Raw genomic sequence first — 20,442 nt, 5'->3', positions numbered from 1 at the left:
TTGGGACAGTACGGCTGGGCTGCAAGACGGGGCAGGACAAAAATTTCCATCTACACTCTGAAAACAGCAACAATTTTGCAGCTTTTACCATGTGTTATATGCTTTTGATGTGCATTATCAAATTTATATGCACACAGAACCTATGAAAAATACTCTCTTTATAGATAAAAGTTGAAGCCCAAGTTCTGTCATTTGTTCAAAGTATACATATAGCACGCAATAGAGTTGAGAATCAGATCCAAGCCTGACATCTTTTTATATTCTAACGTATGTGGTGGCACGATTGTAACCCCAATACTCAAGAAGACTGAGGCAGGAGGATCATGAATTTAAGATGAGCCTGGAATACACAGCAAGTTAAGGCCAGCCTGAGCTATCTAAGGACCTGTCACAAAAAAATTTTTTTTTCTCATCCTTACCTACTTCATCATACTCCTCCCCAGAAACCACATAATCTCGGTTAAAACAAAGACATGGTGGACATGCTGACCAATACCTGTAATCTCAACACTCAAAGGTAAGGGCAGAAAGATGGGCTAGAGGTCAATCTGTATTACACAGTGAGACCTTGTTTCAAAAAACTAAGGGCTGGTATCTTAGTTACAATTCTATTGTTGTGAAAGAAACAAACAAATAAAAAAAACCAAAACACCATGATCAAACAACTGATAGAAAGGTTTTCATTTGGGACACAGTACTCTTGAGGGTGAGAGCAAATGGCCATTAGGGTAGGGACCATGGCAACAGGCAGGCAGCAATGGTGCTGAGGCAGCAGCTAGAGAACTTACATCTTGATCCACAAGAACAAGGCAGAAAGAGAGCTAACTTGGAAGAGAGGGGCTTTTAAAACCTCAATGCTCAATCCTGGTCACCCACCTCCTAATCCTTCCCAAACAGTTACCAACTGGGGAACGAGCGTTCAAATATATGAGTCTGTGGAAACCATTCTCATTCAAACCACCGCAGCTGGGAATGCAGCTCAGTGTACTAGGTGCTGGGTTCATTCATCGGCATTGGGGGACATGAGCATCTCAGCTTGAATCCTACTGTTGGGGTTTAGTTCGATGCTAAAATGAGAACTGTGAAAATTACTAGAAAGAAAATTGAGTCAGTTGAGGGAAACTTTGACCCCCACCTGGCCCACAACGGAGCTTTTTCTGATGCAGCAGCACTCAAAGCCTCCACTCAGATGCTTAGGACAATAGCAGGACTGCCCTGTCTCTGTGATGTTACAAATTTCCTCAAGCTTTTCGGAGCAATCTCTTAGGAAACAAGAGCCAAAAGCTTACAAAATGTCCCCAGCAGAGACTGTTCCAGCAGGCACTGGTGGAATGGGAGTCTTGCTGGGCCCTGGCTTCCCTCTGCTTCCCCCTCTCTACTGTTTGCTGTGGCTCCCCTTTCTACCCTGTATTAGCTGACTACTTTCCCCCCTGCTCCTGTTTCCTATAGAATAACTCACCACAGAAACGGTTCTTCCAGCCTTCACCTGGCATCAGAATCCATCACACACACCAAGAAAAGAAGCAGCAATTCCTATTTTCAACCTTCAAGGAGGGCCACTGCACACCCTTTCCAGGCAGCCAACTCCCTCTCAACCTTACTATCTTGTTCTAAAATCTGTTCTATGAGTTCCACACATAAATTTAACCCATCAAGATGAATCTTTCAACAGGACAATGCTTCAATTACAGGAAAGTAACTCCTACTCTCCCCTTACCTTGCTACTCTTCCAAGGCAAACGTCCAGTATTTTAATCCTACAGGACAGACAGTGAACTTGCCTGGCCTGGTGGCACATATGCCTGTAATCCCAGTACTTGAGGCAGACACAAGAAGATCAAGAGTTCAAGGCCAGGCTAGGATACATGAGACACACCTCAAAATCCAGGTTAGTCAAAGGCCTCAGAGAGTAAAGGTGTCTACTGCCAAGCCTGATGACCTGAGTTCAATTCCTAAAATCCACAGGGTGGAACGAAAATTGGGCTCCATGTGAGTGTGTGTACACAGACACACATTAAAAAAATAATGAATGAGTAGTCAAATTCTACATATTCTGTATAACAGTCAGAATATTTCTTCTCCAAAAAACCATTCAGATCTCTCAAGGCTTACAACTGTCTTACGGTCAATAACCACAACCTTATAGGTTGGGTGTGGTAGTTCCAGGTCTAATACTGCAAGGCAAGCCACTTAAGTTTAGACAGTTTTCAATATAACCTACTCAATTCCAACCAATCAACAGCAAGTGCCTCCTGCTGTGCTCTTCTTATCAAAGTGACACAGGCAATGACAAAGACCATGGACTCTGACAGCAGGAGACTTAAGTTCAAACCTTGGTTCCGCCAGGATGAGAACCTGGGATGACACTGAGTCAGTCACTTAACTCTGCTGAGCCTTGACGTCCTTATCTCCATGTCACACTCACCAAAGGTAACACATAAAGTCTGGGTGGGAAAACAAGACAACTCATGCAAAGACCTCGGCACAGTTCAAGATGATTTGAAAGGTTTCCTGTTACCAAAAATAATTGTGTCAAGCTCTGGGCAAGGCACAGTAGTGAGAGAAACTGTGTGTACTCAAGAATGGGAAGAAATTAGTCATAAACAAATACGACCTTTACATGGAAAAGGAGCTCCATCAAACTGAGAAAACGTGGAACTTTAATGTGCACATATCCAATTCTCTCCACATGTAAGCTTTTGCTATTTGTCCAACACTGGACTAGACTTTATGAAGTACATAAAAAGAAGTTAAGGTCAATAATCTTGCACTTACACTGTATAATATGGTATATAATAAACCACCAAAGTGAAGAGTACAGGCACAATTAGGTACTTCAGGACACATATGGATGGATGGTTTCCCAGGCTCAAGCCTTGGACGTGAACCTTGATTCTTTTCCATTCTTTATACCTTTATATCCCACTTGTCACCTCATAATGATCTCATCTCAATCCATTCTATCCTTTATATGGGAGGTGGGCCCTTTCCTTTCTAATTCTTTTCCAGGGCTCCATCTTGCATGGACTACTTTCCAAGTATTCCATAGGTCGTTTCTACTCTAGCCTCCTTTTAATTCATTCTTCCCATTTGAAATTACCTTGTGGTGGAAAAGCACTTATATCAGAGTAAAGTCCATTTTCATTTGTGTGATCCCCTCAACTATCTCACCTCCCCCATCTTCCTAACTTAATTACAATAATCCCTCCACATAGGGCACCGAGAGCCACTCTGTACATCTCACAATCTGTCTTCTCTGCAAACTTTGCCCAGGCTGTTGCCTCTGCCTTGCTTTATCTTTGAACCTCACGTGAACTTCTCTGCTCAGACTCAGAATGAAGATCCCCACCTCTAAGAAGCTTCCCGTGTCCTTCTAGAGTAGTGGATGTATATTTCTTTCCGGAGTCCCTACCATATACATTTAAAACTCTAGATAGCACCCATTAACTATGCTTTACCACTGCTGAACGTTCCCACAGCTCGTTACCCACTGCCTACCAGCACAGTGTGGAGCAAGTCGGGTGTATAATAAATAGTTTCTGAATAAACCAACCACTAGGAGGAGCTAAAGAATCTGAGCAGGGAAAAAATGCATTCGACGAATATTCCCAAATACTGTCCAATGTTAACGTAGGCAACGTGGCCATTACTCAAGGACACTGCAGTTTCAGTGTCTCAAGGAATTCTGCTCAAATACCAGTCAACTTTGAACAACAGGAAACACAAAATCAAAACTGAAACAACTTTCTTTGTTACACAATTGAGACATTAAAAAAAAATAACTCTTGCTAGCTTCCTTTTACTCAGTGGTTTTCAACCTGTGGGTTACCTCCCCTTTGGCAAACTTGTCTCCAAAAATATTTACATTATAGTTCCTAACAGTAGCAAAATTACAGTTATAAAGTGGTAACAAAAATAATTCTATGGTGGGGGGATTACCAGAACTTGAGGAACTGTATTAAAAGGCTGCAGCATTAGGAAGGTTGAGAACCACTGCATCTGATTAAAAATACTTGTATTGGGCCCAGTGAGATGGCTTAGTGGGTAGAAGAGCTTGCTGTGCAAGCCTGTTAACCTGAATTGACTCCCGGAATTCAGATGGAAAGAAAACTCCTGGAGCTGTCTCCTGACCGCCACACAAGTTCAATGGCATCTGTGTCCTTACACTCACACATATATCTCTCTCCCTTTCTCTCCCCTCCACACACAATTAATTGACAATATTTAAAGTTGCTTTTTTTTTTTTTTTTTTTTTTTAGAAAAAGCTTGCACTGAGAAATGGACCTTTTTCTTCAGATTTCACACTAGCTGTTGATTCTGCAGTATGGAAGTGGTCCATACCCACACGGTCCTGACCCTCTGCTGAACTACAGAATTTAGGGATTTAGATTACACTGACTTCTAATTCCTATTTCTTAGCCAAATTTCCACAAGATATACTTTCCCCCTTTTGCTTGCTAAAATAAATAAAGGTAAAATACAAGCAGACAAGAGCCCAGGATTATGGAGACCTAACTCTCAAGATCAACAGAGGAATACAGAGGATTTACTGGAAGGGCTTATTTTGTTGAGCCTTCTGTATTTAGTTTTAGGAATACACACCTTTAATGCCAGTGTGCACTCAGAAGGCAGAAGGATCTCTGTGAGTTCCAAGTTAGCCTTGTCTACATGATGAATTATTCTAGGACAGTCAAGGCTATCCAGTGAGATCCTATCTCAAGGAAAAAGAGACTGACTGATTAAATATGGTCAACTTTCCTTTACTTACTCAGCTTTTGTTTTTCAAGGTAACTAAAGTTAAACTATGAAATTAAATATTTTTCCCAGTGCGGATTAAACCTAGAACATCTTACAAGCTAGGCAAGTGCACCACCACTGAACTACAGACTCAGCCCAACATTATTTTTAAAAGAAATATTCAATGTTCTTCAATACGGATTTTGTAGAAAACCAAAATCACTTTGTTTAAACTTTTAAAAAAAATAGAGGATTGAAATATTTGAGGTCAACCTGGTTTGTTACATAGTGAGACTTCTATCTCCAAAAACAGCCATGCCTTACAAATTTGTTTAACAGCCAAAAAACAAAGATGTTTCAAGGCAGGGTAATTGTTACACACTGCACTACTGTGTTTCTACTGGAGACATATTTAATTTCCAGGCTGGGGAGACAAAATAGGTGGTGTCTTAAATAGCATATTCTGCAAGTTCTAAAATACATAACGTACAAAGTAATTGCTATCCTAGAACAGAAAAATTAGTCTGTTTAACTAGTGCCATGATGCAAGTTAATGAGATTTATTTTCCTATGGAATTAAATTTTGTGATGGCAGACTAAGTTTACAACTGGCTGACCAATCAGACCCTTCTAAAATTAAACCCTGTGTGTAGAAATATACTCAGGGAGCCAGGCGGTGGTAGGACACGCCTTTAATCTCAGCACTCAGGAGGCAGAGGCAGGCGGATCTCTGTGAGTTCGAGGCCAGCCTGGTCTAGAAGAGCTAGTTCCACAACAGGCTCCAAAACTTCAGAAAAATCTTGTCTCAAAAAGCCAAAAAAAAAAAAAAAAAAAAGGAAAGAAAAAAGAAATATACTGTCTTATAAGGCTTTAGTTAAGGTAGCAAAAATAAGCCAACCCATTTTCTTTTGTCAGTTGACTGCTTTCCAATTAACATGTTAGTCTTCCAAAAACATCAAGGAGATAGAGGAGATGACTCAGTGGCTGGGAGCATTTGTGCGGTCATCAGGACCACAGTTTGGATCCCATCTTTCAAGTAACAAGCTTCATGAGTCAGGCTCATACTCATATATCATACTATAATTCAAGCTCTGACAGGGTGGAGACAAAAGGGCTAGCTGAGATTTGCTGGTTTGCAACCAATCTGCAAACACCTAAAGTCCCAGGTTCAGAGAGACTCTGCCTCAAAGGAATAGACAAGAAAGCAACAGATGATACCCAGAACACTCTTGTACCCTTCATGTTCATGGAAAGACAAGAATGAGGGCCTGAGTGAGCATGTGTGTACACGCACACACACACACACAAACCTAGATTCTTTTTTTTTTTAAAGAAAAACACACGGTGGATCTAAGAGCAAGTTACTTGCAGAGACAGCCCAACTAAACTGCTGAAAAGACTACTCTCTGGCCAGAAGACCAAGCAATAGTAATTTAGATCAGGTCAACTTTTCCTTATTATAAAACTTCTTTAGAGAATGAAAATTACTTAACAAAGAACTCTGCTAATACCTATTACTGGACAAAACAATTAGTGGGGAAGTAACACCAATCTTCTAACATCTAAGCTTATAAAATACTACAACAGCAAGAGATCTAATGAATCAAAATGAGATTACAGCATAAGCATTTTAATCTATATTTAAGATATATATTATACAGGGCAGTTTGTAATAAATTTTGAGGCAAAGAAACATGCAATTATATGTCAAATATTTAATGTATTTACATATGCACACAGAATCTTTCAGCAGCACAAGGTAGCAATCTCCTCTTATATACATCTAATTCATCTCCTTACACTCAAGGAAAAAGGAAAACTAATGGAATATTTGCCCTTCAGCTGGTGTTCAGCACTCTACTTCACACTTAACTCTCAGAATAAAAACAATCCCATATGTGAGTCTCATTTTTCGTGTATTTAGCTACATGCAAAGCGACCACTCCTCTGGAACTCAGGGCAATCAAAACACCAGTACTTTTTGGTCCTGACACCCCAGCCCAGCGCCCCCACCCCAACATTGGGAAGAAGACACAACTACATTAAAATTTTTCAGCATTAGTCTTCAACATGGTGCCTTTCTAAGAAATGGTCAAGGGTAGCTTTTTTTTTCTAAACTATTTTGGCATCTGGGTTGTCTTTAGACCCAACCCAACCCCATCTTCTGCACACCCATCCTTAAAACTACAATCAAACTAAAAAAAGGAATTGGCCTATGCGATACTAATGGCAAAGGCTAACCAAGCCAGCTTTTAAGGGTTGTTTTGTGTTTTGTTTTGTTTTTTTGAGACAGAGTCTCACTATGTAACCTTGGCTGGCCTGGAACTTGATAAACAGTCCAGACTGGCTTCAAACTTAGAGATCTCCCTACCTCTGAATAAAGCCCACCACTCTCTGTGCAAATCTTCTCAAGGCACTAACGTAACAAATGTGGCACACAACAACGTAAGGAGAAGTAGGACACAGTTACTGCCATAGGAGAAGCTAAGCACTAGGTATTCCCCTCCCCTCTTTGCTGTTTTGAGACAGGGTTTCTCTGTGTAGCCCTGGCTGTCCTGGAACTCATTCTGTAGAACAAGCTGGTCTCGAACTCTCAGATCCGCCTGCCTCTGCCTCCTGGGTACTGGAATCAAAGGAGTGAGCCACCATGCCGAGCTTAAGCACTAAGCTCTCAGGCAGACTAGAATGAGGCGCTAGGGAAGCCTAACTCAGAGCTGCTGTGACACTGAGTAGTAAAAATACTGAACATTTTATGTAGAATAGCATCTTTCACTTAAGAGTACAGGAAATCACAAACTTCACATTCCAATATGAGATCCAGTCGGTGAAAGGCTTTCATCTCTGGAGAAGATGGACTAAATACTATAACCTGTCCTCTACTTTTACACTTAAAACACTAGGAATGCAATAATAATAATAATAATAATAAGGGATGAAAGATGGATCAGTGGATAAAATGTTTGTTAAGTAAGCATGAAAATTAAAGTTTGAAGCTCCAGAACCCCCATAAACACAGGACACTGTAGTTCAGCCTACAATCCCAATGCTCCTTCCTGGATATAGGAAGCAGAGATGGGAAAATCCATGGGAGTTGTGGACCAGCAAGCCAGATAAATGCAGTAGTAAACAACAAGAGACCACATAGCCAACAAGATGGAAGTCAAGGTCAGGAGAGATGGCTCAGCAGTTAATAGAGCGTGCTGCTGCTTTTCCACAGGTTGAGTTCAGTTCCAGGCACAACACAGGCTCATGGTTATAACTCGAGCACCAGGGGATCTCATGCCCCCTCTTCTGGCTTCCTCATGCACCTGCACACACATGGTACACATACATACATAACTATACACACATACACACAAATCTAAAATAAATCTTAGAATCAAAATAAAAGGTAGAAGGACCAACACTCAAAGTTGCCCTCTAACATGCAATGTGGCATGTAAATCAACACATACACATACACAAATATGTGCACACACATACATATCAAACACATCACATACAAAAGTAAACTAAACAATAGTTAAATCAAAAAGCCAAAAATAAGCCGAGTGGTGGTGGCTCACGCCTTTAATCCCAGCACTCAGGAGGCAGAGGCAGGCGGATCTCTGTGAGTTCGAGGCCAGCCTGGTCTAGAAGAGCTAGTTCTAGGACAGGAACCAAAAAGCTACGGAGAAATCCTGTCTCGAAAAATCCAAAAAAAAAAAAAAAAAAAAAGCCAAAAATATGGCAAAGACTTTGGACAAAATCTGTAAGGTGAAAACCAGAAATTAAACCCAAGACTCAAGAAGTTCCTTCAGTCTGAGGATTTCTCTGACCTCAATGATTGACTACAGTCGTACTGTGATGAGGCAACAGAACAGCCAAAGTCTGCTCCTGAGTCTGTTAATAACCATTTCCGGCCCCATCTTAATCTGGTACCCAAAGAACTACACCTTGAAAGGAAAGGGAAAGAGGAAAGAAAACAGCAAGAGAAACAGATCCATGGGAATTAAATACACGGATCACACAACAAATATGCTTATAATATTTAAAATAAAAATCATGCAGGGTGGTGATGGCGCACACCTTTAATCCCAGCACTTAGGAGACAGAGGCAGGCGGATCTCTGTGAGTTCGAGGCCAGCCTGGTGTACAGAGCAAGTTCCAGGATAGGCTCCAAAGCTACACAGAAAAACCCTGTCTTGAAAGCTCCCCCGCCAAAATCAAGCCTTGAAATGAATAACAAAAAAATATGAAACTTTCTTTAAAGTGACAAAACAAAACCTTCAGGAACTAAAAACAGCAATAGGGCTGGAGAGGTGGCTCAGCGGTCAAGAGCACTGACTGCTCTTCCAGAGGTCCTGAGTTCAATTCCCAGCAACCATATCGTGGCTTATGTTATGAGGTCTGGTACCATCTTCCAGCCTGCAAGGACACATGCAGGCAAAACACTGTATACATAATACATAAGTAAATCTTTAAAAACTGCAATAATGGAGTTTAGTGTGTAACAGGGGCACAGTGGTGCACTCATTTATTCCCAGCAGGAGGGAAGCACAGGCAGGGGAATCTCTATCAGTTCCTGATCCGCTTGGTTTCTATAGCCAGTTACAGGACAACAAGGGCTGAATAACGAGACCCTGTTTCAAAAACCAAAACCAAACAAACAAAACAAAATGAAAAGGATACTAGTGCTTAATGAAAGTGTAGGAACAGAAGAGAATCAATGAAGAATCAGGCAGGAAGATCTTGAGTTCTGGGCCAGCCCGGGCCACAGAGCAAGACCCTGACAAAAAAAAAAACAAAAAAAAAAAAAAACAAGCAAACAAACAAAAACTGCTTCATGGGGATATAGGGTGAAAATGACTAGAACTTTACAGACTAAATAAGGTCAAAGGGCTACTTAACACTGCCAAATGTAAAAGCATACACCTGTAATTTCAACACTTGACAGATAAAAATCAGGAGATCAAGATCATTTTTCTATCCATTTCAAATCCAAGCCTGGCTACATGACTGTCTAAAAATAACGATCAAAAAAGTCAAATACGTTCTTTGGTTCTAAAACTGAAAGAAAAAAAAAAAGCCAAATAGGAAAAGTGAAAGTACACAACTTGCAGTTTGAAACATTATACCTGAAAACACAAAACAAAGGCAAACACTCTTAAAAGCACTTCTGGGTGAAAGTGATCACACTTAAGAGTGAAGACATGTCAAAAAGGTGAACGCACTAAAATTGCTTAAGCTTGCTGCCCTAAAGGCACGTTACACTGTAACCAAGCTTACAGTTGAACCATGCTGTTAAATTACTTCACTGTCAAAATATGGGTGGCTTTCAATTTCTGAGGCAGAAGACTGCCTCTAAGCAAATTTTCAGATCCCTGGATGGTGACAATGAAGGGTGACAGCCAGGTAAATGGTTTTCACATAATTCTTCCTTTTTAGAAACCAGAATTTTGGCCAGGCAGTGTTGGCGCCAGCACTAGGGAGGCAGAGACAGGTGGATCTCTGTGAGTTCAAGGCCAGCCTGGTCTACAAGAGCTAGTTTCAGGACAGCCAGGGCAGTTACACAGAGCAACCCTGTCTTGAAAAAAACAAAAGCAAACAAAAAAGAAACCAGAATTTCCTCTTAAAGGCATTAAGACCTCAACTTCAAACGGTAATTGGGCTGTCCTACTTTCAAATCCGTAGGCATTATTCACAGCTCATCTTAGGATCAAATCGAAATACACAAGCTGCCTTTATTTCAACTCAATCCCTTCTAACACGGAGAGCTAACCAGATTCCTTTCAAATATTTCAGAAGCAGTACCCTCCAAACCATTTTATTAGTTTGTTCGTCTATCCTGCTTTGGTTTCTGATAGTCTTAATGTAGGCCAGGCTAGACTCCAACTGACAGACACCCCCCCCCAGCCTCCTCCCCCAACCTCCATGGACATAGGATTTCAGGATTGCCATGTTGAGCTCCTCCAAATGGTGTTTCTGGGGACACATCAATAAATCAATTAACGTAACCAACGAAACCTGTCTCACAGGTTTACATACAAGAAGTCGCCGTAAATCCTAAACCACAGATTCATATTAGCCTTTCGTGGCTCCTACTCTATAGACTTAACCAATCAGACTAAGGGGTGAGGTACAAGACCTGTATTTTAAAATCTTGTTTTCCTCTAAGAAGCACTTCCACGAATAGGTCTCCCCTTCCCTTTCCGTGGACTGACATTCCAAGGGGCACCGACTCTCAAATAAGACATCCCAACTATCGGTCTTAGTTCTAATAGGCACACCGCCTTGTTTCCTATCAGAAGAGAATGTGCGGGGCACAGCGATTGGGACATGGCAACAACACGTAACAAAATGTGCTTCCCATCCCGCAACTACACTCTGGGATTCAACGATTCTCAATCGGGCATACCACGTTTTCTAAGGAGTGTGGAGCGGTTCCGAGTGCAACACAGGCGGCTGCTTACTTGAGGCCTGGATAACTTCAGCCAGCAGAAAAGGGCTGAAAGCAGCAAGAGGCCCGGCGAGCAAGAGAGAGAGGGTCGGAACCTCCCACCTCGACCCCCACGCCGTCCGCAGGCTCTCGCGGCTCCGCTCAGGGTGGCCACCGCAAACTCCCAGCCCAGGAGCCTCAGGATACCGGGCACGGGAAAGAACGCGGACTGAAGACGAGACTGGGCCCTAACCCTAACTCCGGCCGTAGTTCACCCTCGCCTCGGCCAAGAAGCCTGGTTTCGCCTCCCGGCGCGGACCCAGGCCGCACTCACCTCCCAGAGCGCGGGAGGAGAGCCTCCCTCACCTCCGCGGCGTCTAACCCAAACCGCCGCCGCCAAGGCCGCTCGCTCTTAAAAAAATAGGTCAGAAAGACAGAAAGAACAACGGTTTAAAGCAAGCGAGCAGACTTTGCTTTTGTATTCCTTTTGACCCTTCGGGGCTTCCTCTTCCTCACCGCCACAACAAATTTCCTCCCCGCTTCCGGCGGCGCAGCCCAATCAACGGCGGCCTCCCGCCCCCTAGCGCCTCGTGGAAATCCGGTGCTCCAACACCGGATGGAGAGATTTGATTGGGCCGTTCGCCCTTCGGCAAGGGGATTAGCCGGTTCATTCCAGGGTGGCGGGCCGAACCGCGGGCTCACGTGACGCGAGCCGTGGGCGATGATTGGCTGCCGGAGAGAGAGGGCTTGCCACCGAGGAAGGGGCGTTTCCTAGGGGACTGAGGGAGGGCCCGGGCGGTGCGAAGCGGGGGTGGGCCCTGCGCGTAATGGCTGTGCCGTGTCCTCGCGTCCATCTTTACCGCTCTCTTGGACCTGTCACAAAGGAGTCGCGCCGCTGTCGCTGTTCCCTCCCTCCGGTGGGCCCGGGAGCTAGTGGAAGTCAGTGCCACAGCCCAACCTCGCTGCTCTGGGAAGGCCCTGGGGGACGTGGCCGGGGAGGGAGCCTACGGGCTAGGGACGTCTGTGAGGGAAGGGCGCAGCCGCTAGAGCCTGGGTCGGAGAGAGCGGACTGGGGCCGCGGCCGGCTCCGGGCAGGGGTCTGGGAGAGGGTGGCGCTTGGCAGAGCCTGGGAAGCAACCGGCACGTTCTCCGCCGAGGCCCGCGCTGGAGGCGCCTGAAGCGGTTCCTGGAAGAGGGTGTTTCCCTTTGGGGGATCTTGCCTGGAGGAGGTCCTGGGGTCACCCTTCCGACGAGACTGCGGCTAAGCGGGCCCAGGTGAGAGGCAGGTACCCCCTGGGGAGGCTCCCGACGTGGGGGAACGCTCCGTTCAGGCTGCTCGGAGCGGAAGGGGTCGAGGGGCGCACGCCGTGGGCGGGGGATCCCTTTTAGGGAGTTTGCGTTTCAGCGGGGAGCAGACTTCCCCTGGGGAGGTCTGGTGGTGCCTGCGGTGGAGGGTTCGACGTGGTGGAGAGAGGCTGGGGAGAGTTCCGTGCCGTACCGAGAGGCTGGAGGCGGGAGCCAGACCTAGCGGATTCTCCTGTTCTCGAGGCCTGAGCTAAAATTTGGGCAAAAGCCCGGGGAGGCAAGATTTCTGGGCAGCTCTTTCCATTGGAAAGCCCGAGTTCGGGATAGTAAGCGGAAACGGGAATAGGCAGGGTTCTTCCCTCTCTCTGGAGACTGACCAGGTGTCCTAGACGAAGGATTCTGCTGCCTCTGGGCTCAGCGCCAGAGTGGGACGCGGGAGTCTTCCACCAGCACCCCCTGCGAGCCTCCAGATTTGGCATCGCTTCCTGCCTGCTGTCTGCCCCGCTCTCCCCGTTCTCACAGGAGACCTAGGTAGAGCTGCCGGGCTGAACCGCTGAGGAAGTCTTGTGTAGTCGTCTGAGTGAGGCTGTGTCCCCTGGAGTGTTGTACTTTGAACTTTTCAAAGTTGGCAGTGTCTGTTATTGCCTGGAGTAGTGTCCCGTAGTCTCCCAGGTCCCTCACTTATCATCTGCTTGTCCTTGGTTGAAGTGACTTAACAGCTTAAATAATCAACGCTGTGTGTGAAAGTCTGGTAATGCGACGGATTGCTGTTGCGAAATAAAGTGTTTTCTAATCTGTAAGATAGTTGATGTGAGAGATTAGCATAAATACAGGTGTCGACTTCCTATAGCGCTCTGAGAACCACACCTTACTGAATGCTTCAAGGGTTACAGCCTCTTAGGTGATGTTAGTCTAAATCCTGATTTCAAGCCCTGCTTCCTTGACATGAAGAGGTTTCCAGGTTTTGTTTGCGGAGTTTTAATTTACTTTCAACTTCTCTTGGAGCTGGTAGGAGCTAGCACTTCCTTCGGGAAGTTTTTCTCCAAGAAATTTGTTGTCTATATTGTAGGCCCACTTCTTGTCTGTATTCCTGGCCTTAGGATGGCTACAGGCAGTTAAACGCTCTGCTGGCTCCCTGGATTGTAATTTGTAAATAAACCTGCGGTTTGCCTTCCATGAATTCTGCCTGTGGTACCTACAGAGTATAGATTCCAAGGCACTTCTTTTGATTTTTCACTTTCTATAGAGTTTGCACTTCTTGGGGTGATAACTTGCTTTGTAGATCCCTGTTTTTATGGGTTACAATAATAAGATAAGAACCTATGTCAGAAGCCGGGCGGTGGTGGCGCACGCCTATTAATCCCAGCCCTCGGGAGGCAGAGGCAGGCGGATCTCTGTGAGTTCGAGGCCAGCCTGGTTTACAAGAGCTAGTTCCGGGACGGGCACCAAAGCTACAGAGAAGCCCTGTCTCGAAAAACCAAAAAAAAAAGAACCTATGTCAGTACGTGACACTTCACTAACCTTGATTTTGTGGTACTTATTAGAGCTGTTTTGTTAGGGCCGGTGTCCCAGAATTTAGGAATTTATTTGTGTTGTGTTGTTGTTGTTGCCTTTTAAAAATAGGCTTTGAAAGAAAAGTTGGCCTGAATTTCCTGCCTTTAATCTTACATTTCACATTTGTTGTTTTGTTGTTTTGTTTTGTTTACTGTGGTGACTTTGTGAGCATCCTGATTTCCCAAGATACATAGTGTGTGGGGCTTCTGCTTAAATATCTTTGTAAGTTCTGCTTTTTGCTTTTTTTTTTTTTACAGGACTTTCAATTTTTTTTTCTAGACTCAATGTTTTTAAGCTATCGATTATATAAAGTATTCCATCATGGCCTATGTAGATTTTTATGCTTAGTCAGCTAAATAGCTTCTTTTAGTATCAAGGGGAACAAAAAGCTTTAGCGTTGTACATAATAGTGTGTTTTTCTGTACTGAATAGGGAACAAGCAATTCTCTCAGCTCTGAAGTATGATTAGCAAGGTTAGTAACAGTAGCTGTGTTTCTGAAGTGTACTTACAACAGTCTGTTTAAACTCATGGAGATTAAATTCGTGTTCAAGGATTATATAATATTTTTTCTAACTTTTTTCTGCTAATGAATTTTTTTTTTTTTTTGAGACAAGGTCTTACTACATATTCTTAAACTGACCTGAAACTGGTGGTCCTCCTGCCTAAGCCTCCTGAGTGCTGGGATTGCAGGTGTGTACCATACCTAGGTTTGTTTTTGGGTTTGTTTTGTTGGTTTTTTTGTTGTTTTTTTTTGTTGTTGTTTTTTTGAGACAAGGTCTCCTTATGTAACTCTGGCTGGTCTAGAACTCAAAGAGATCACCTGCCTCTGCCTCCAGAGTGCTGGGATTAAAGGTATGCAACACCTTATCTAGTGAAATTGAATTTATGATGGAGAATCACCTTGAAGGTTTTAGAATACAACTTTCTTTGATACTCTAAAATCTGTGCAGCTTTAAAATATTGTTAAGAATCATTTAGAAAATTTGGTAAATTTTAAGAGGATTTTATTTTTAATGTTTGTGATTATGTGTATGTGGAAGGGAAATATGGTACATGTATGAGGGTGCCTCTGGAGCTACAGGTGCTGATCCTCTGGAGCTGGAGTTTTACTAGGCAATTGTGAGCCTGTCACTGCTAGGAACAAAACTTGGGTGCTCTTAGGCACTGAACTATCTCTCCAGGCCTATTAGGAATTCTTGAAAATGATGATCTCTATTACAAAATAGTAAATGAGAATTATTCTGTATTTTAGGGTCAGATCCTTGTAAAGTAAAACTTAATATTCATCACGAGATTCTAAGTGTAAGGGGGAAGTAAGCGGGCACCACCAATGACCAACTGAACCAGTAATCAGTTAATCAGTGTCAGTCATTTGGGTGGTTGTTCTCCCTCTCCCTCTCCCTCTTCTCCTCCTTCCTCCTCCCTCCTCTTCTTCGTTTCATTTCCTTCCTTCCTTCCTTTTTACCTCCCTCCCTCCCTCCCTCCCTCCCTCCCTCCCTCCCTCCCTCCCTCCTTCCTTCTTCCTCCTCCTTCCTCCTCCTCCTTGCTTTTGACATTTTCAAGACATTTGCCATTGAGTTGGATGGATTTTTTTTCTGGTATTCAAATTTAAAAATTGAAAAGCTGAATAGTCAGGAAGTAGTGAATGCCAAAACCTGGGCCACAGCCCTTAGGAAACTTTTAGTGGAGCAAAAGAGTGTGTATTTTCCTCCTAGAGCTGGAGTTACAGGCACTGGTGAGCCAAGCAGCATGGGTGCTGGGGCTTCTGCAAGAGCAATGTGTGATCTGCTGCGGAGCCACCTCTCCACACCCTGCTTACCTGCCTTTTTTGTCTGAGCTTTTGAGAAATAGAAAATATTTAAATAGCAAGAAGTTGATGTAAGAATTCAGTAAGGAATGACCTCTGCATGCAGCTTTTCCCCTGCTTGAAATTACAGCATCCAGGCATAATTTCACAGGTCCTGTACACTTCAATTAGAAGGTTTAACATTTCTTACTCAGCAAGTGTATTATTACTCTGCAGTTTATGTTTCAGAGTTGTTTTTTTTCTTACTTCTATCTCCTAAAGAATTAAGTTTCCTCTCCTTTGTTCACTGAATGCAGTATTCTCAAAATATGACCCCAACTCCACCCTTCCTCACGGGAAATAGAGCTCCTTTATTCAGTCCTTACTGCTTCATCATTGTTCGTAGCTACAGATGCCTATGAACTTCATATTAATAACCTTCCAAGTCATTTTGGGGGGGGGTGTTGTTGGATTTTTTTTCTTTGTTTTTTGGTTTTTGAGACAGGGTTTCTCTGTGTAACATTCTGGGCTGTCCTGGAACTCATTTTGTAGACCAGGCTGTCCTCAAACTCACTGAGATCCGTCTGTCTCTGCTTCCAAAATGCTGGGATTAAAGGTATGCACCACCATCGCCCGGCTCCAAGTCAGTTTTTAAGGCTCGCTAAGATACTGTATTTGTTACCTCAGACTAAAGCAATTAGAATTTACTGCAATTGGACTGGGGATATGATTCAGTGGGCAAAAGCATTTGCCGTAGAAACTTGAGGACCTAAATTCAACTCTCCATAACCCATGTAAAGCCATGTGAAGTGGCGTGAATCTATAATCCTAGTGCTCTTACATGGAGGTAGGAGGCAGAATTGGTAGGATTTCCAGAAGCCAGCAAACTTGGTGTTCATGGCAAAACAAGAGACTGCCTCAAACAAGATAAGAGGCAAGGACCAAGGCCTTGTGTCCTGATGTCCACATATATTCTGTGGCGCATGTGCCTCTAATCACATATGAACATGAACACAGATTTTTTTTTTTCCAAAAGATTTTTATTGTAGTCTCTAGTACCTTTTTTCCCTTAGGTGGTCTGTCCTGGGACATTTGGCACCAATACAAAACTTTTCACCTATCAAGTATATAATGTGGATTCCTACAGAGGCTTCCTTCAGAAAGGATATTGGGGTGCAACATCTTTTGTCTCAAAAATAATTTGATTTTCCATTGGATTTCTGATCCTTGTTGTTTTCATTAAACTTACTGTTTATAGCTTTATCAATTTAATTTTTAAACTCTGTTAACCTTTCACCGTGTGGTTTTTAATTTCTGAATTTTTTAAAAATTTATTTTTGTGCTGGGCGGTGGTGGTGCACGCCTTTAATCCTAGCACTCAGGAGGCAGAGGCAGGCGGATCTCTGTGAGTTCGAGGCCACCCTGGTCTACAAGAGCTAGTTCCAGAACAGGCTCCAAAGTTACAAAGAAACCTTGTCTCAAAAAACCAAAATAAAAAATTTAATTTTGTTCTCTGAGTGTGCATATATGTGTGGAGATCAGAGAACGACTTTGTTTTCTCTTTCCACTCTTACATGGATTCCAGGAATTGAACTCAGGTAACCAGGCCTGTGTGGGAAAGTGTGCATCTTTAGCCACTGAGCCATCATCTCACTGGTCTGCACGGGGATCCTGTGAGAGTGTGTTGCAATGCAGTTGCTAGTGCTGTCTTATAGTCTTCTAAGAACTTGCCCGTACAGAGATACTTCGGTGTGATTAAGTTCCTTTTCAACTAGAAAACTGGTGGGACCAACAGTCTCCTAGTGGCACTCAGGTTTTATCCATAGGCTTTGTTAGGTTGTTAAGTGTATTGTGTATTGCTGTCCTTCGTCCCTAACCCCAGTTACCTTTGACAGGAGTATACAGACATTTTTCATCTTTGTTCAATACCTGGTATATTGAATGGTGACATCACAATTTTTAAAACTTTAAACATTTTGTAAATGTTTTCTGTTTTTTTAAATATTTTACCACTTTCTAGTTTTACAAATTTTAGAATAAATTCACCTAGGTATTTATGATTCCACCTATTAGATCTGATGGGTATACAACTGTGTGTACAGTCAGGTGTTTTAGACACCATTTTAAACAGGTATTATTAAGGAAATTTTTGCCACTTGTGCCAGTTATATCTTTATTTTTTTTCAGTTATATCTTTATTTACTTTTCTTAATAGCATTGAGGTTTTTTTTTCAATAAAAATTATTTTCCTTAAAACTTTGGATAAAATAGCAATATTCTTCCTATCATTAGGTCTTCTGGGGTGAAACCTTCAAGTAATCAATAATATTACATTTGATGCCGGGCGGTGGTGGCGCACGCCTTTAATCCCAGCACTTGGGAGGCAGAGGCAGGTGAATCTCTGTGAGTTTGAGGCCAGCCTGAGCTACAGAGTGAATTCCAGGACAGACTCCAAAGCTACACAGAGACACCCTGTCTCGAAAAACCAAAAAGAAAAGAAATATTAAATTTGTTTTTTTCCCTTCTTCTGCAGCCATCATTAGCACTTACCTCAGTTTTTACTTGGAATTTCCTTTTTGCATTTAAGGCAGATTTTTTTCATCCTTAAGACTTTATCGAAGGATATTTCCCATGTGTTTTCTTTTTTTCTTTTTTTTTTTTTTTTTGGTTTTTCGAGACAGGGTTTCTCTGTGGCTTTGGAGCCTGTCCTGGAACTAGCTCTTGTAGACCAGGCTGGTCTCGAACTCACAGAGATCCGCCTACCTCTGCCTCCCAAGTGCTTTCTATATTCTGAAAAGTCCTTGCTCTAGTCAAGACCTAAATTTTATTTTTATTATTTATTTAAATGTTTTTTGCCTGTGTATATGTGTGTAGTGTGCATGTATGTATGTATTATGTGTTGCCATGGATCTGGCCATGTGTGTTTGCACATGCATGTGGAAACCAGGGGTTGACATTGTCTTAATTATTTAAGACAGAGTCTCTGGCTGAGCCCAGAGCTCATCCCTTCAGCTTGTCTAGCTAGCCAGCTTGCTGTGGGGATCCCATCTGCCTCCCAAGTGCTAGTGGTCTGCCATGCCTGCCCAGCATTTATGTGGGTCTTCGGAATTCAACTCCAGTCCTCACACTTACACAACAAGCTTTCTACCCATTGAGCCACCTTCCCAGCCAATTTGTTGTTTTTTTATTCATTTTTTGATTTTTCAAGATAAGGTGTCTCTTGGTAGCCCTGGCTATCCTAGAACTCGCTCTAGAGACCAGGCTGGCCTCAAACTCAGAGATCTGCCTGCCTCTGCCTCCCAAGTGCTGGGATTAAAGGCATGCGCCACTACACCCAGCCAGTTTTCTTTTTTAACTCATGTTTTGCATGCTAAAAGGTTTTGTCTTTTTTCCTTTGTGATGGATCAGGTCAGGATTGTGCTCTATCATTCTTTCTGCTGTAGTCTCACCCTTCTCATACAAGTTTTTGACACCAAATGGATTAGACACTTTCCATATTTTAGCTGAAAAATTTTCCAGGTACTCCTTCAATTCAACCAGAGAGATGACCTGCTTTTCTCCAAAGATGTCCTTTCTTAAACCAACCTCAGCACACAAGAGAAGAATCATCTTGTGCATGTCCCGGCCTCTTGAAGGTTACAGTCTATGGGATAATAGTCCCCTGTGTAACCCAAGCCTCAGATGCTCTCATCAGCACTACTGCTGACATAGTTTTGGATACCTGAGTGACATATAAAAATACCTTATCGAGGCTGCCTTTCCCATTGGGTGTAAAGTGAAATTCCAACAAAATTCAATCTACAGCTCTTGATATTCAAGGGAGATTAGCTCCCCAGGTCTCCTATAGATACCAGAATTTATAGATATTAAAACTCCCTTATCTAAGATGACATAATGTTTGCATATAGCCTACATGTCCCCTCCTCTCTACTTTAAGTCATGTCCATATTACTTATAATACCTCATAAAATATATATGCTGTATAAATAGTTGTTAATCACATATTGTTTAGGGAATAATAGCCCATGAGCAACCTATACATGGTTATCACATTTGATTGTTAGATTTAATTGTCAATTCGATACAACCTAGAACCACTCCAGTGTCAATGAGGGATTGTCCAGATCAAGTAGGTCAGCGGGAATGACTATAGGGTAGTGACTTTGTTATGTTGATTGATTTATGTGGGAAGACCCAGCTTAAAAGTGGGTGACACTATTCCCGGGGCTTGGGGGAGCTGATGATGCTATTCATGCATCATTGCTCTATGCTCCTGGTTATCGATGTCTCTGTGACGTCCTTACTATGATGAACTCCAGCCTGTGAGCCTAAAGAAATCCCCCCTCATGGTTTGCTTTTGTTGGGGTCCTTTTTATCACGGCAACAGAAAAGAAATTCAATCCTTTTTTTTGTTCAAATATCTATAGTTAGTGGAACCTGTGGAGAAGGAGGACTATTTCAGACTTCCCTTTTCGCCTCCAACAACATAACAAATGCTCTAGAGCTTTAATACTTTAAGTAATTAAAAAAAAAAAAATATTTGGAAGACCTGGAGAAATAGCCCAGTGGTTAAGAGCATCATTGGTTGCTCTTGCAGAGGATATGGGTTCAATTCCCAGCACCCCCATAGTGGCTCACAGCC

General features: G+C 43.0%; 2 protein-coding genes across 4 annotated transcripts in view; one reads left to right on the top strand and one right to left on the bottom strand.

Annotated features, from left to right (window-relative positions):
- Psme3ip1 (proteasome activator subunit 3 interacting protein 1) overlaps positions 1–11,687 on the bottom strand; it is a 32,848-nt gene extending 21,161 nt beyond the window's left edge. For 2 of the 3 annotated variants that reach the window (XM_057754393.1, XM_057754394.1), the window contains exon 1: positions 11,489–11,687. The gene's annotated coding sequence lies outside the window, so the exon portion shown is untranslated. Of the gene's footprint in view, positions 1–11,133; positions 11,205–11,488 lie in introns of those variants that run through there. The other variant, XM_057754395.1, reaches the window with a different exon arrangement.
- Positions 11,688–11,965: 278 nt separating this feature from the next.
- The window catches only part of Rspry1 (ring finger and SPRY domain containing 1), a 55,791-nt gene continuing 47,314 nt past the window's right edge, over positions 11,966–20,442 (top strand). Inside the window, exon 1 of the mRNA XM_057753734.1 lies at positions 11,966–12,429. The gene's annotated coding sequence lies outside the window, so the exon portion shown is untranslated. The remainder of the gene's footprint in view (positions 12,430–20,442) is intronic.

Source organism: Chionomys nivalis, chromosome 21 (assembly GCF_950005125.1).
Source record: "Chionomys nivalis chromosome 21, mChiNiv1.1, whole genome shotgun sequence".
Classification (NCBI taxonomy): domain Eukaryota; kingdom Metazoa; phylum Chordata; class Mammalia; order Rodentia; family Cricetidae; genus Chionomys; species Chionomys nivalis.
This window is presented reverse-complemented; position numbering and strand designations above follow the sequence as displayed.